Source organism: Alexandromys fortis, unplaced genomic scaffold (assembly GCF_014885135.2).
Source record: "Alexandromys fortis isolate MF-2015 unplaced genomic scaffold, M_Fortis_MF-2015_v1.1 scaffold_48, whole genome shotgun sequence".
NCBI classification, from domain to species: Eukaryota; Metazoa; Chordata; class Mammalia; order Rodentia; family Cricetidae; genus Alexandromys; species Alexandromys fortis.
The window spans coordinates 1,388,488-1,404,697 of NW_026067947.1; the positions used below are offsets into that span (position 1 = coordinate 1,388,488).

The 16,210-nt window shown below is 43.7% G+C and overlaps 1 protein-coding gene across 1 annotated transcript in view; it reads right to left on the reverse strand.

The window, feature by feature from the left end:
- The window catches only part of Frmd4b (FERM domain containing 4B), a 316,542-nt gene that overhangs the window by 219,840 nt on the left and 80,492 nt on the right, over positions 1–16,210 (reverse strand). The window contains exon 2 of the mRNA XM_050149327.1: positions 3,117–3,245. The gene's annotated coding sequence lies outside the window, so the exon portion shown is untranslated. The remainder of the gene's footprint in view (positions 1–3,116; positions 3,246–16,210) is intronic.

A 16,210-nucleotide genomic window follows, 5' to 3' on the forward strand; every position in this document is an offset into this window, starting at 1 on the left:
CCCTCTCTCTCTCTCTCTCTCTCTCTCTCTCTCTCTCTCTCTCTTTCTCTCTCTCTCTCTGTGTAGGTCCAGTAGAACTTTAGAGAAAGTCAATAAAAATCACCAGAGAAGGCGCCAAACGTGGAAGGAACCTACATCCTAGCTTTCTCCAAGGAGAGTTTCCTAGCCCTGTTAACTTGTAGCCTTTGATGCCTGCCTGAGTCAGGAAGGGATCCTGAGAGGGGTTTGAATTCTGGGAACAAAGGGTGCTGTGGGGGACTGGCGATGTCTGTCCTGACATCAGCTCTAGTCAGAGCTCTAGTCAGAGCTGGGGTACTGATCAAGCACCATCATGGTTCCCAGCAGCTTCCTCAGAGCCGCCACGCCGCCTGACAGGAAACAGAAACTTGAACCTGAAGAGGAGGTGCGGTTCTCACAGAATCTGAGGGCTTTCTCCTCAGAGACCACCTGAGGCCCATAGGGGCTCCTGCGATGACAGAATGGCCCCGTGTCCCCAGGAGAAATGGAGCCCGCCATGCCCCAGGGAGCAGAGATTCAGGGCAGAGTCTCTGACAGTACGGCTGTTTAGAGGATTCCTCGTTTTCTTGCCTCTCCCATACCTCCCTTGAGTGTTAGCAAAGTCTTAAAATGCCAGCCTGCCTCCGGTGTGTGAGTGGCATTTGGTGGCTTGATCTGTGAGGATAGGGGAGGCAAGCAGGGGTGGCGCTGGGTGGCTCACGACTGACCCCTAGCGGTGGGCCTGGTAAATTTCCACTAAAAACAAAAGCCTGTCAGAAAATGTGGCTAGCCTCCCTCATGAGATGCCTTCGGGATAAAACAGCTAAGAAAAACTTTACATTATATAATCTTTATAAATTCCATCTTTTTCTAGGCGATTCACCGTGTTTTCTAAATGTCTGAGAATTCTTGTAGTAAAGTAAGTTAAATTCCCTAAAACACCTCAGTTTGTTTGACCACAGCCTTGGTTGTTTTTCTTAAACTGTCTCCTGTGAGTGGTGAGTGGTGGACCTTCGGAGGAAGGGAGCAATGTGCGCTCCGGTTCTTTCCTTCAGTATGGAAAGTTCATGGACATTTCGTCTGCCAAATCTCCCTGCCAAGGGCTCAGAAACACCGCAGTTTTGGTAAGGAGCCTTCCTCTGTTCTCCATCCTAACAGGAGTTAATAAAAGTCTAAAAGTTAAAGCGCCTTCTTCCAGCTGTAAACAAAGCGTTTGTAGACCTCAGGTGAGAGGCTGTACTGCAGACAACCGAATGCCTTCAAGGCCTTCTAGCTCTTCAGATAAAGTCTCCGAGAAAGAAGGCTGGAAATGCAGACAACCGCCTACAGGGCTTTCCTGCTTCCGGAGCTTTCAGAGTGGGAGTCAGGTAAGACACAGTGACTGGAAGGTCAGCAGCTCTGGAGCCCCCGCCCCCAAACTCTGTGTGACTTTGGGTGTGCTACCTGACCTCTCTGTTCTCAATGTTGTCATCCATGAAATGGAAATGACAATGTCTCTCCGTTTTATAAAGGCTTCAATGAGCAAATATTTGTAAAGTAATTAGCGCAGTGACTGGAAGTTAGGGAACAATTTTTTTGCCTTTTCTTCACTTTTTCTAATTTGGGAGTATGAAGCATCACTTCAGAGGAAAAGGTCTGGGGTTTGAGGAAATAGCTCAACTGGCAAAGTGTTTGCTTTACAGACACAAGGATCTAAGTTTGATCCCCTGAGCCCAGAATCTTTGTTTTTATTACTAAATTTTACGGGTACATGTGTTATACTCACATGCATCTCTGTGCATGTGTGTGTCTGGTGTGCGTGGAAGTTGCAAGATGGCATCGAAGTCCCTGGAACTGGAGTTATAGTTGGTTGAGCTGGCACAGGGGTCCTGGGAACTGAACCTAGTTCTTCTGTAAGAGCTCTTAGCCACTGAGCCTGTCTTCTGTTTTTAAACTATGTGCATGAGGGTTGTCTACGGAGGCTTGTGTGCATGAGTGCTGGTGGCTGAAGAAGCCAGAGCTGGAGTGACAGGCAGTTGAGAGCTGCCTGATGTGGGTGCTAGAAGTCAAACTTCAGTCCTCTGGAAGAGCAAAACATCTCTCAACCCATGAGCTAGCTCAACCCACTTTTTAAAAAGCCAGACATAGTGGTATGTGTTTGTACTCCCCAGCATAGAATACTTGGCCAAGTCCACTTTCCACATTAAAACAAACAAACAAACAAACAAAAAACTCATGGATGACGCCAGAGACTATCTTCTGGCTTTGACATGTACCAGCACATACATGTGTGACCCTGACCCTCTTTCTCCTTCCCTGCCACAAAAAGTACACCAAAATATTGTATTTTTTATTTTGGGGTCACAAAATTACTAAGCAAACTTTGGCAATGAACAAAATGTATTAAGGTGACATTTTAAACTATTGACATATTTCCTTTGAAAAAGAATTTTTTGTCAGCATCTAAAAAATTCATAGTCAATATAAATAAAATATTATCACTGGAACCCCTTATTTTTTACTTGCATTTACCTACATCTATCTATTTTATTTTATTTTCAACATGTATATGGGTCAGAGCACAACTTTCAGGAGTTGGTTTCCTCTCTCCAACTGTGCTGACTAGTTTTATGTCAACTTGACACAAGCTAGGGTCAGTGGGAGGAGGAAGCCTCAACTAAGAAAACGCCTTCATAAGATCTGGCTGTAGGCAAGCCTGTAAGACATTTTCTTAATCAGTGATCGATGGGGGAGGGCCCAGTCCACTGTGAGTGAAGCCACCCTTAGAGTGGTGGTCCTGGGTTCTATAAGAAAGGCTGAGCAAGTCATGGAAAGCAAACCAGTAAGCAACTCCCCTCCATGGCCTCTGCCTCAGCTCCTGCCTCTAGGTCCCTGCCCTGTGTGAGTTAGTTTTTGTTTATTTTTTTGCCTCTATAAAATGGAAGTCTATCATTCAACGTTGGGACATCTGCTTTTATTTCAACATGGAATGGTATATGTATTCTTCCATCCTCATCAATGCTAACACAGATGTTTGCATGGTTATGGTAGTGTGAGCTTTACTCCATCCCCACTGGATGCCTCAGAGTGTGCTAACCGACACATCCAAGGCTTTGGTATTCACAGAAGCGAGCACACACCTTTGACCAGCGGCTTCTCTTGTGTCCTCAGTCTGTTCTCACTGGAAGGATCCTCGGGTTCTGTCGGGCCTGTGCCGATGTCATCTTTTCCTTCCCCACATCCTTTTCTTCTGGGTTTTTCCTCAAAGCCTGGAACACAGAGCGGGGAGGCTCAGTCATTTGTGCAGCACGTGGAAGGACCATCAGTCTCAAATCTTGACAGTTCCCATTTCTTTCTAACTCCCCCTGCCGGGCTACTGTTTAAACACAGTTTTAAAAGTCACACCATTAGATATTTTAGACAAAACTCTCTCAAGACACACATGAAACTGGGCCATTCTCCTTAACAACTGAAGATGTGACAGCAATTTGACCTCCATGTCGACACATGTCAGTGGGCATCTGGTGTCAGCCTTGCCTGGTCTCTGCAGGAGGAGATTCTGAAATGCAGCAAACTACCTACCGTATAATCAGGGCTGTCAGGATAGGGGCAAGAACTCAGGATAACAGCACCTTAGACTCGTGTCTCAGGACTACTGAAACCAGCATGGCAGCTTGGACTCCAGTTTTGAACAGATAACGGCTGTGATAAGGATGAAGCTGGCTGTAGATGCTGCCAAATTAACCGTTAGTGTGGGTATTGTGCCTTGAGACCATTTAGATGTATCTGTCACACTCGATATAAACGACATGGCTTTCCCCTGGAGACTCTGCTTCAGTCAGTAAACAGACCGCCCCCTTGTCAATTGTGTGGTCAAACTGCTTCACACAGCAGCATACAAACACTGGACCAGGAGGGCAGATGCAGCAGATGGGGCTTCTTTTGTTCCATTGTGTCGATGAATGAGACGCCTGTCTCCCTATCCCCTTGGCAACTTTTATACCCCCTCTGGACACAAGCATGAGGGTCAAGGTGGTGCAGGAGGCAGAAGGAACTCAACATGATTTCCTACAAGCACCTTTGCCTCCCTTTGCTCATAGATGCCAGAGAACAAGTCTGTCTTCCCATGCAGAAACCGTGCCACTCAATTTCTCATTGCTGGGACAAAGATCTTAAACGAGTTCAAAGGAAGAAATCTTTGTTCATGGTTTCAGAGGATTGGCTCCACCTTGGCTTCCCCCATTGCTATGAGATAGAGAGAACATCATAGTGTTAGGAACATGTGGATGAAGAGAAGGCTGCCACCACAAGAAGAGAAGAGGGAAAGAAGGGGGGAAAGAGGGGGTCGAGACCCCAGGGACCCATCCTCATGACTCCAACTTGGCCCCGCTTTCAAATATTTTCCCTGCCTTGGATGTGGATTCCCCTCTGAATGCTGGAAATACCATTGGTTAATAGAGAAACTGTTTTGGACCTATAACAGGGCAGAACAGAGCTAGGTAGGGAAAACTAAACTGAATGCTGGGAAAAGGAAGGTGGAGATTAGTGAGACATGCCATGTAGCCCTGCCAGAGACAGAGGCCAGAGAGAACTTTACCCAGTAAGCCACTGCCATGTGGTGATACACAGATGAACAGAAATGGGTTAAATTAATATGTAAAAGCTAGCCAATAAGAAGCTAGAGCTATTGGGCCTAGCAGTGATTTAATTAATATAGTTTCTGTGTGATTATTTCAGGAATCTGGGCAGCCAGGAAATGAACAAGTGGCCTCCTACTACAAATTGGTGAGCAACATGGGGCCTAAACACGGGGCAATGTGCTTGGCTCTCAGAGGCAGCCTTGTCCCTAGCCACACCCACTTAGCATTAAAAAAAATAAACCGTCCTGGTCATAAAGGATTAAAGATTGCAATAAGGACAGCTTTAGACATAAAAGACCTCTAAATGAGACACTGTGTTTTAAAAATGTATGTAGGCTTGGGAGAGAGAAGAAAAAGAATAAGACAGTGATTGTAATAGAAAAGAATACACGCAGTCATAGATTAAAGGAGTAAAGATAATACAATAAATATTAAACTTGTAGAAAAAGTAATAGAGTAAGAAAAATAAGCCACATAAAGATATAATAGACATAGAGAGTCTGGATTATGTATATTATTGCATTGTCTTTGAATTTTTTGATTGTGAAGGAGTTAAGTACAGACAGACATTTCATTGTATGTGCTGCTAAGCTAAACTAACATAAAGGTATCTTTATTTCAAAATTTGGATCTGAGGATTTGTTGCTTTGGAAAAGGGGTTCTGCTTTTGTTTCCATAGAGAATGAGAACCTGTGGAATCCTTCCAGACTAATGTGGTTTGATGGACCAAGACCCCCAAGGTCACCATGAATACCCCCCAAAATTACTTCACCCAACAAAAATCAGGAAGCAGTTTGGAGAAGAACTATGCCCAAGTTCCCTAAATGATTGTTTATAAATGTTTGTTTACATTTAAAGGGGGATATGATATAGATATGAATAATTTGCATTGATATGGGTTTTGTTTTATTGGTAGAAATTTAAGGTCATTTTTGTTATATGTATGTATCTCCTCTTGATTAAGGTATTATAGGTGCAGCTCATTTAAAAATGTAATGTATAATTAAGAAATATAGCTTAATAGAGAGTCATCTCTAATAGCCAAACTTGTAATCATGTTAGTTAGGTTTTCTGGATATATAGTTGTTTAGGTGTTCTTCACATCTTCCAGAGACCTTCAGAATATGACATTTAAAACGTTTTAGGAAGTTAGGACTTTTCATGACAATGAGACATGTCTGTTCCTGGCAGCACCAATCTACTTCAAGAGAATGACAGGAATCGAAGAGGCTCTTTATGGATTTGGTTAGCCATTTGGGCAAGAAACTGTTCTTGCCTTAACTGCTTGATGCTATGCTGTATGAACTGGACATGCAGGACCCACAGAGAAATGACTGCTGAATTTGCCTAAAGGTGAGATGGTCATTCAGAGTTCCTGCTTCATGAAAGAATCTCTTGGATGTTCTGCAGGACACAGAAGAAAATGACCGACAAACTGACAATATTGGTGGAACTGTCTTTGAAATTTCCTGCTTCATGGAAAAGTCTGCCAACTACTATGGTCCAGTAGGCTGAAGATGGATGTCTCAACAGTACAGAAAAACTTTGGGTGACTGTCCAGGCAGTGAGATATCTCTGTCAATTCTAGAGTTTTGGAAGTTGTTTACAATGCACTTCCTGTTTACTTAGGTAATATTATATCCTTCTGGAGTCTTTGATAGAGTTGAAGAATATGTAGTTATAGTTTTCTTTAATTATGATAAAAAATAGATGTAACTATAATTCTTACCTGATACTTGTTTTGTTATATGTAATTTTACTATGTTAAAATTAAAGCCTTCCTTTTTAGTTAAACAGAAAAGGGGAAGTGATGTGGGATTCCCCTCTGCATGCTGGAAATACCATTGGTTAATAAAGAACCTGTTTTGGACCTATAGCCGGGCAGAACAGAGCTAGGCGGGGAAAACTAAACTGAATGCTGGGAAAAGGAAGGTGTAGTGAGATGTACCATGTAGCCCCTGCCAAAGACAGGCTCTGGACAGAACTTTACCCAGTAAACCACTGCCATGTGGTGATACACAGCTTAATAGAAATGAGTTGAATTAAGATGTAAGAGTTAGCCAATAAGAAGCTAGAGTTAATGGGCCAAGCAGTGATTTAATTAATACAGTTTCTGTGTAATTATTTCATGAGTCTGGGTAGCCGGGAAATGAACAAGTGGCTTCCTACCACAGCCTTGCTAAAGCAGCAACACATTTAATCATTCATTAATGTACAAATCCACTGATGAAGCCAGGGCCCATCCACTGAGAGCATTAACACAGGAGTCATTTGAAAGACCCTCATGTCTAAACCATGGCAGAAACTTGATATTTTTGGAGATCAGTTTCAAATAAAACATAGTGCAGGTGGGGAGTCCCATGCAACATTTTCCGATGTCCTTCTAGAAGGACACTCCAAATTGTTTCAGGCATAAGTTCATTGACTTTAATATCCCAAAGCTGATAAAGGCTGCTTTTGTGCTAGCTGTTTTAACTAAACATCAAAATGTCAGAAGTTGGCCGTGGTGGCTCCTGCAAACCCAATACTCAGGAAGCTGAGGCAGGAGGACTGTCAGGAGCTCAAGGCCAGCCTAGGCTATGTTGCAAGTTCTAAGCTTGTTTGACTTTCATGTGAGACCTTGTCTTCTGCAAAGAAAGCAAAGCCAATAAAATTTGATTTAAATAGTGAGAACTGGTTTTTAGACAGGGTAGTGATTGGTAGGAGGAGTTGGGTGATATGAAGATGAGAATGAAAGAACTCTGTTCTTTCCCGTGGCCCTCATGATTTGGGGGGGTAAACCATTGGTTTCAGAAAAATTACATAGAGATGTATTCTAGACTAAGCCCTATGGTGTGGGACAATGGTCTGTATTCTGTCAATTATATTTAAAACAAAGGCTCATTGGCCAGTAACCAGGCAGGAAGTATAGGTGGAACAACCAGACAGAAAGTAGAGCGGGGTCCATGAAAACAGGAGAATTCTAGGAAGAAGCAGTCCTAGTCTGCAGTCCTGCCCCAGCTACAGAAGAAGCAAGATGTGACTGCCTCACCGAATAAGGTACTGAGCCACGTGGCTAACACAGACAAAAATGATGGGCTAATATAAGTTATAAGAGTTAATAAGAAGTCTGAGCTACTAGGTCTATCAGTTAACAACTATTGTAGACCTCTGTGTGATTTCTTTGGGACTTAAGGACTGTGGGAACCAGGCAGGGCAGAAACCCCGACAACAATCCCCCAGCTTTGTAGATAAAATAAATGAGGGTCAACAAGAGAGGACATGCAAGAGCTAACACAGTCACCTTCAAAGACTTACATACTTCCTACTCTGTTACATCATGTGCTATGTCTTTGATGTATCCACCAGGTGACAGAAATTCCATAAGCAGTCTAGCCATTTAGTGCTGATATACCAAGCCATATTGCATACACCAAGCATAAGAAACTTGCTAAATATCTTAGGTAAGCAAACATCACACAGCTTACATAAAATTTGACCACAAGGGGAAATAAACAGAGACTTCCCAATTACCTAGAATAACTACCATTGATTGAAGACCAACCATAAGACAACCAGTATGCCATACCTATCACTTATGATGGCACTAATGCTTCCTGGAAATCTGAAAATAACACATACATTAATGTAGCCTGAAAATAAGGAAACCGAGCCAGGAAAATGAGACACCTTGTCTGAGGTTGCACACAGTCAGTAAATTCTCAGATACTATGACTCCCCATATACACACCAACTTCCTGTCTGTGACGAGCTGGTCAATAAGCCACGGAAATAGGCATCTTCTTGGAAACCCCAGAGCCCAGGAATAGAAGCAGCGTGGAAAGCATTTAGAATGAGCTAAACAGAACAGAGAAGAAATGGACGTAGAGCATCATTGTGGTTTCTACAGGCTCCTCCTGCTTTGAGTGCTTGGTTCTCAGATGGTGGCACACTTGGGGGAAACTATAAATTTTGAAGATGGGATCTATCTGGAGGGAGTTGATCACTGGTGGTCTAACTTGGAAGGTTATTCTAGGTCTCCAGTGCTCCCTTTTCTCTGCTTCTTGTCCATCATGTGGTGAGAACCTCCCTTGTCACATACTTTCCCATTATGGTATTCTATCCCAAGTGGATGGAGCCAAGTAACCTTGGATTGAACCCTCCAGAACTAGGAAGCAACAGTAAGTCTGTCCCTTCCTTTAATTTGTTCTTTTGGGTACTCTGGTCACAGTGACATGAAATTAACCAATACAAACACTAGAGGAATCTATTTTATAATGATTCTTTAAGGGGGGGCATGTCAAAAATTGGGGGGCACACCGACCACATAAATGTGGTACAATATACAACTTAATTCTTAGAAGTCAGCAGAAGATATTTGTGATATTAAGACCTTGAGGATGAGACAAGAAGCGCAAGCTCTCAATGAGTTAGGATGAATGACTTTGGGTCAACGACGGCATTATTTTTCTAGGGCTGCCATAACAATATGAGACAGCCCGCACACTGAATTGAGCAAAAGCTATCTCCTCGTGGTTCTGAAGGCTGAAAGTTCAAGATCAAGGTAATGGCAGGGTGACTTGCACGTGGTCTCTTTTCTTGGCTTGCAGATGGCTGCCCTGCACTTTCTTCCTATGCTCTTTCCTCTGTGTGTGCGACCCTGGCGCTTCTTTCTGTGTTTACTCTTCCTCTTTTTACAAGTACATCAATCAAATTATATTAGAACTTTTTTTTAACAGACTAATTGTACTGGCTTGTTTTTATGTCAACTTGACACAAGCTAGGGTCATCTGGTTGGAGTATTAATTGAGGAAATGTTTCCATGTATCAGGCAACAGGCAAGTCTGTCGGGTATTGTCTTTATTAGTGATTGATGTGGGAGGGCCCCACTCATTGAGTGTGGTGCCACCCCTTGGCAAGTGGTCCTAGATCTATAAGAAGGCAGGTTAAGCAAGCCACAAGGAGCAAGCAATTAAGCAGCATTCCTTCGTGGCTTGACTCCAGGTTACTTCCTTGAGTTTCTGAAATGACTTCTGTTGGTGATAAAGTATGACTTGAAAGTTGAAGGATAAAATAAATCCTTCACTCTCCCAAGTTGTTTTTGGTTATAGTGTTTTCTAGAACATCTAAACTAAGATGCCTGTAGAGGCCAGATAATAGAGGACACTATATCTGCCAGAACTCTGAGAATTAAACTTGGGTCCTTTGGAAGAACTGCCAGTGCTCTTAACTGCTAAACCATCTCTCTAGCTCTAAAATAAAATTGCACTTTATTTATCAATTTATTTGTATGTGTGCATGCATGTCTGTGTATGTGTACATGTGTATGCTCGCTTGCATATGTGTGTGTGTGTCTTCTGGTGATTGAACTTGAGTCTTCAGGCTTGGGAGCAAGCACGTCTGCCCATTGAAATATCTTGTTATCCTCACAGGTAAAATTTTAAATTGTGTCTCACACTGACAATAGTTTTTATGTAAGTGTAAAGTAAAACCATATACAATAAAATGTAACACTGAAAAAAAATAATCCCTTGAGCAGAGTCCAGTGGCAGAGCCCAGCACACCACACCAACCCAAGCACAGGTAGCTTTGCCTTCAAAGTTGCGAGGGATAAATTTTCTTTGAGCACTTGAAACAGTTAGCTTCACAGGTAAACCATCGACATAAAAAGATGCACGGCATTAATGAACAGAATCACTCCACACAAAAAATGCTTTTGGTCTCCCAGAGAGACCAAAGCATGGGAAATCAAGGTTGCCATCTCACACCCATCTCTTGAATTTGCAGACACTAAATGTGCATATGATAAGAAGCCACTGATGCTGGCTTCGGTGCTTAGCAGCTTCTGTAGCCAGGGAGTCTCCCTCCCCAGCTGCCCACCCCAGTGAACCCGTGAATAAGACCTACATTCTGTGCACCACATCTGGGAGGATGCTGAACCCAGGCTGAGTGTTAAGATGCTATCAATTGGTCTAAAAACACGTACAATGCTTCGCACAGATTACTAAGGAAACTGAGTAAACTATAGTCAAGAATGATCTCACACCCATCTGAGCAGCTGTCAAAAATAGGGAACAACCAGAATTGACAACAGTGTGGGAAAACCGGAACTGCTGATGGGAATGCTCGGGATGCTGTGGGATGTTAAAGAGTTTGCAGTCCCCCAAAAGATGAGTCACAAACGTCCCTCGTGGTTCTTTAGCGACCCCTCTAGGCCTGTGCCTCAAGGTAGGGGTGTGAGCAAATCTTAGAGCCCTGATGTTCACAGCTGCACTTTCCACAATAGCTAAAGCAAGAGACAGTTCAGAGCTCCATTGGCAGATGGGTAAACAAAATGAGGCACACCGTTCAGTGGAGGGTTATTCAACCCTGAGAAGAATAAAATGTAGACACACGGTAAAATGGGCATGAACCTTAAAAACAGTGCACTAAATTGGGAATCAAAACACCGATGGCAGACAGTGCTGAGTCTGAGACAAAACAATAGCAGATACCAGGTGTGGCTTCTTGACTTGCTTCCCATGGCTTGCTCAGCCTGCTATCTTATAGAACCCATGACTGCCGGCACAAGGATGGCCCAACAATGCCCCGAGCTGGAGACTGAGCTCTTACAACCCGAGTCTGTGGGTTATATTTTAGATCCAAACCTTAGCCTATGCCCTAGTTAACTTTAGTTGACAAGGTGACACACCTGGGAAAAGAAAGCCCTCAGCTGAGGAAACCCTTCATCAGACTAGCCTGCCAGCACGTCTGTAAAACCCTTCCTTTCTTCCTTCCTCCTTCTCTCTCTCTCTCTCCCTCCCTCCCTTCTTTCTCCCTCTTTTTTTTTTTTGGGGGGGAGGGATTTCAAGACAGGGTTTCTCTGTGTACCCCTGGCTGTCCTGGAAGTCCCTCTGTAGGCCAGGCTGCCCTCAGACTCAGAGATCCACCTGTCTCTGCATCCTGACTCCAGGAATTAAAAGCACTTCGAGGCAACTTTTCTTAGTTGCTGATAGATCGAGGAGGGCAGCACCATCCCTAGGAAAGTGGGTGTGGACTATAAAAGAAATGTAGCTGAGCAAGGCAGAGGAAACAGGCCAGTAAGCAGCCTCCAGGTTCCTCCCTTGACTTGCCTAGATGACAGAATATTACTGCGGTGGTTTGAAGGAGAGTGGCCTCACAGACTCCTATGTTTGCTCCTTGGTTCCCAGATAGTGGAACTTTTGGGGCAGAATTAGGAGATCTGGCCTTGCTGGAGGAGGTGTGTCAGTGGGGGAGGGCTCTGAGGTTTTCAAAGACCATACTCAGTGTGCTTTCTCTGCTTCCTGTTTTCAGATCAAGATGTGAACTCTCAGCCACGTGAGAGTTCCACACCTTTGTTCTGCCAATCAGTGGTTCTAACCCTCTGAAACTGTAAGCCCAAGTAAATGCTTATTTTATAAGCTGCCTTGGTCGTTGTGGTTTTGTCACAGTAACAGAAACATAGCTAGCACAACTGTCTGTAAAGCCAAGTTCCTCTTGGCCGTAGTGGCTATCACAACAACAGAAAGCAGACGAGGACACAGCGCATTTTGGATTGTTCTCTCTGCAACGGTGGGTGTAGTGTAGAGTTCACACTGTCCAAACACAAGGCCACACTGTGAGGACATGGACAAGAATTTCTCCTCGGGGTCCCCCAGCTCCCCTGAGTATCTGGAAATTCGGGTTAATGTTTTTGTGACCTGGAATGGGACCAGAGGGACGCTAAACTCTGTGCAGTACACGAGTATCTGGAACAATCAGGCTGGTCCCCCACAAAGCACCAAGAGGCTCCTCTTCAAACGGCGTCTAATTTGAAGTAGGATCTTTGTGTCGCAGAGGGTGTGCATCTGTGAGTCTAATTAGGGGCTGACAGCTTGCTCTCCAGTGCCAAGTGCCACAGCTGAAGTGCCTGTTTGCCTTTACTTCTTGCCAAATGCCACCGTCAGCCTTCAGCCTTCTGCTACTCTGGTGGCTATAAAATGCTGTCTCACTGTGCTGTAGGCTTGTGGGGATTTGATTGTATTAGTGATGTGGGAAACTGGTTCATATGTCTGTGGCTCATGTGACCCGCTAGGAAGACATCAACTAGTAAAGCATCCATTCCCTTGGGTGGTTTGAATTCCCCTTTGATGGTGAGGGCTATGCTAGAGATTTGGGGGTGCCAATGTTTTCCACCGGTTTGTCATTTGTTTTTAATTTATGCTAACACATCATGTGGAAGTTACATATTTTGATTATACTGAAATCTATGTAATCTTAAGTGACACTTCCTAATTTATAAAATCTACTCTCACATCATGAAGATAAGCTCTATTTTCTCACCTTTTTCTTCCTTATGTGTAGCTTCTTGGTCCACCCCATAGTTTGGTTTTGCATAAAGTGTGAATTAGGAATCCGACTGTATTTTTCCTGTGGCGAATCAGTTGTAGTAACACCATTTCCTTTTGGTATCCTCTATTTCCCTCCTTTTGCCTTCCAGTATAGTCTGTGCGGTTTTGGTAATTTTGCGTGTGTTCATCTCCTCCCTCCCCTGTGCTATGCGTCTGTGAGACATATGTGTAGAGGTCAGAGGATGATCTGGCTTAGCCCTGCCCAAGCCTTGTACTTTATTTCATATCATGTGTTATTCATGAAGCTCCAGCCACCCCGGTTTTCTTTAGGAACACTAACCATCCCTGGCTAATTTCACCCTGGGACTCCAGACCTTGTAGGAGTTCTATTCTGGTTCTTGGTGTGTGCCCCTCAGCTCAGATGTCTGCTCTCAGAGAAATCATTCCTAACCACCAGACAAGAGCCACCCAACCACCCATAATTGTGTACCTCATCTATTTTTTCCCATTTAAAATGATCTTCTTAAGAACTTATTTGTTTATTCATGTATTTTAGTATATGAGTACTCTGTTTTTTGGGCAAACCAGAAGGAATCTGATCAATTACAGATGATTGTGAAACACCATGTGGTTGCTGGGAATTGAACTCGGGACTTCTGGAAGAGCAGTCAAGTGCTCTTAACCACTGAGCCATCTCTCCAGCCCGCACTTCTTTAACTTTTGTATGTAAACATATGTATGCTAGTGTGTGTGCAGTTACACGAGTGCAGAAGCCAGAGGTAAACTCCAGTTGTCCTGCTTTAGGGTGGCATCTATTTTGTTTTGTTGTTCTTTTGTTTGTTTTTTTTTTTTTTTTGGAAACAAAGTCTCTCACTTTTACCTGGAAACTTCTAGTCTGGCTGGTCAAGGAAGCCACTTGTCTCTGCCTCTGCCCCCTACATCCTAAAAGTGCTGGGATCACAAGCACAGCCAACCATACCCGGCTTTTTTATGTGGGTCCTCAGGCCTGTGACAAGCACTTTACTGACTGATCATCTCCCCAGAACATTCCTATTTGCCCACAGTGAAGACAGAAATCTACAAGACTGAGGACCAGAAAGTCCTGTTCTTTCCACTGTCTGCAGCCCTTACAGAAGCACATAGTAGGGGGCCAATCAATAGATGGTTGTTAGACAAGTGAGTATATAATCTTTTTTTTACATTTATTTATTTATTTATTAAAGATTTCTGTCTCTTCCCCACCGCCGCCTCCCCTTTCCCTCCCCCTCCCCTAATCAAGTCCCCCTCCCTCGTCAGCCCAAAGAGCAATCAGGGTTCCCTGCCCTGTGGGAAGTCCAAGGACCACCCACCTCCATCCAGGTCTAGTAAGGTGAGCATCCAAACTGCCTAGGCTCCCACGAAACCAATAGGTGCAGTAGGATCAAAAACCCATTGCCATTGTTCTTGAGGTCTCAGTAGTCCTCCTTGTCCACTGTGTTCAGCGAGACCGGTTTTAACCCGGGCTTTTTCAGACCCAGGCCAGCTGGCCTTGGTGAGTTCCCGATAGAACATCCCCATTGTCTCAGTGTGTGGGTGCACCCCTCGCGGTCCTGAGTTCCTTGCTCGTGCTCTCTCTCCTTCTGCTTCTGATTTGAACCTTGAGATTTCAGTCCGGTGCTCCATTGTGGGTCTCTGTCTCTGTCTCCTTTCATCGCCTGATGAAGGTTAATATTCAGGAGGAAGCCTATATGATTTTCTTTGGGTTCTCTTTCTTATTTAGCTTCTCTAAGAACCCAAATTATAGGCTCAATGTCCTTTATTTATGGCTAGAAACCAAATATGAGTGAGTACATCCCATGTTCCTCTTTTTGGGTCTGGCTTACCTCACTCAGGATGGTGTTTTCTATTTCCATCCATTTGCCTGCAAACTTCAAGAAGTCCTTGTTTTTTACTGCTGAGTAGTACTCTAATATGTATATATTCCATACTTTCTTCATCCATTCTTCAATTGAAGGGCATCTAGGTTGTTTCCAGGTTCTGGCTATTACAAACAATGCTGCTATAAACATAGTAGAGCATATACTTTTGTTGTGTGATAAGGCCTCTCTTGGGTATATTCCCAAGAGTGGTATTGCTAGGTGTATATAATCTTCTGTACCAGGTTCTTTTGGGCCGCCACCCCTTAAATCATTACTTGGAGATTTAAAGTTAGCTATGAGTGTTCAACCTTAGTTTAATACATTAGTTTTTATAACGTATTTTAACCTGTTTCTCTTCATTTACATTTTTTACTTGGGACTTTTTATCTTTCCTTCATTCTGAATATCCTACTTTCCTGCTTCCTCTGTGTCTGTCTGTCTGTCTGCTGCCTGACTGGCAGGCCCCTAGTGTCTCCCCTTTTCTCTCTCTCATTCTTCCCCAGTCTAGATTCCTCTCCTGCTTATTCTCTCTGCCTGCCAGCCCCATCTAACCCTCTGCTGTATAGCTACCGACCGTTCAGCTAGACTCTAACTTAGGTCTACTCCTGGGAGATAGCTAATAGTTTCTTTGTTTGACACTTAAAAAAAGAACTAAAAGAGATTTTAATTAGTATACAAAGCACTAGAGCTCCTCATGGCATTTTCATGTTTTGGTTGATTGTCCCAAGTCCACTCCCAGTGCTGTTTCCCATGCCCCTGTCCCCTTTCCACTGGTACCATTCTGTTTCTAGAATTATCCTTCCTCCCTTCCCTCCTCCCTCCCTTTTTTCCTTTCTTCTTTTTCCCTTTACTTCTTTCAGAATTATTTATCTTAACTTTATGTGTATGCATGTATGCACACAAACCACACTAATGCATGCCCAAGAAAACTGGAAGAGGGCATCAGAAGCCCTGAAACTGAAGTGACAGATGGTCACAGCCATCCTGTGGGTGCTGGGAACAGAACTCTGCAAGCGCTCTTAGTTACTGAACCATCTCTTCTGGCCTGCCCTACCACTTTCATGTCACATGTCCTATTGGCCTCTCCATTCCCCTTCCTCAGAGCCTCTATCCCCTCTTATGGCCTCCTTGTCAAGTTGCATGATCTCTACCTACGCTTGCTTTCACATAAATATACATACGTAAAAGCCAGAAACTAGGATCCGTGTATAAGAGAAAACATGATGTATTTATCTTTCCTGGGCCACTTCACTCAGTAAAATATTTTTCAGCTCTGTCCAGTTTTCATTGCTAGAAATGATTTTCCCTTTATAAACATCTGCATATCCATCCCATCTCTCTCTCTCTCTCTCTCTCTCTCTCTCTCTCTCTCTCTCTCTCTCTCTCT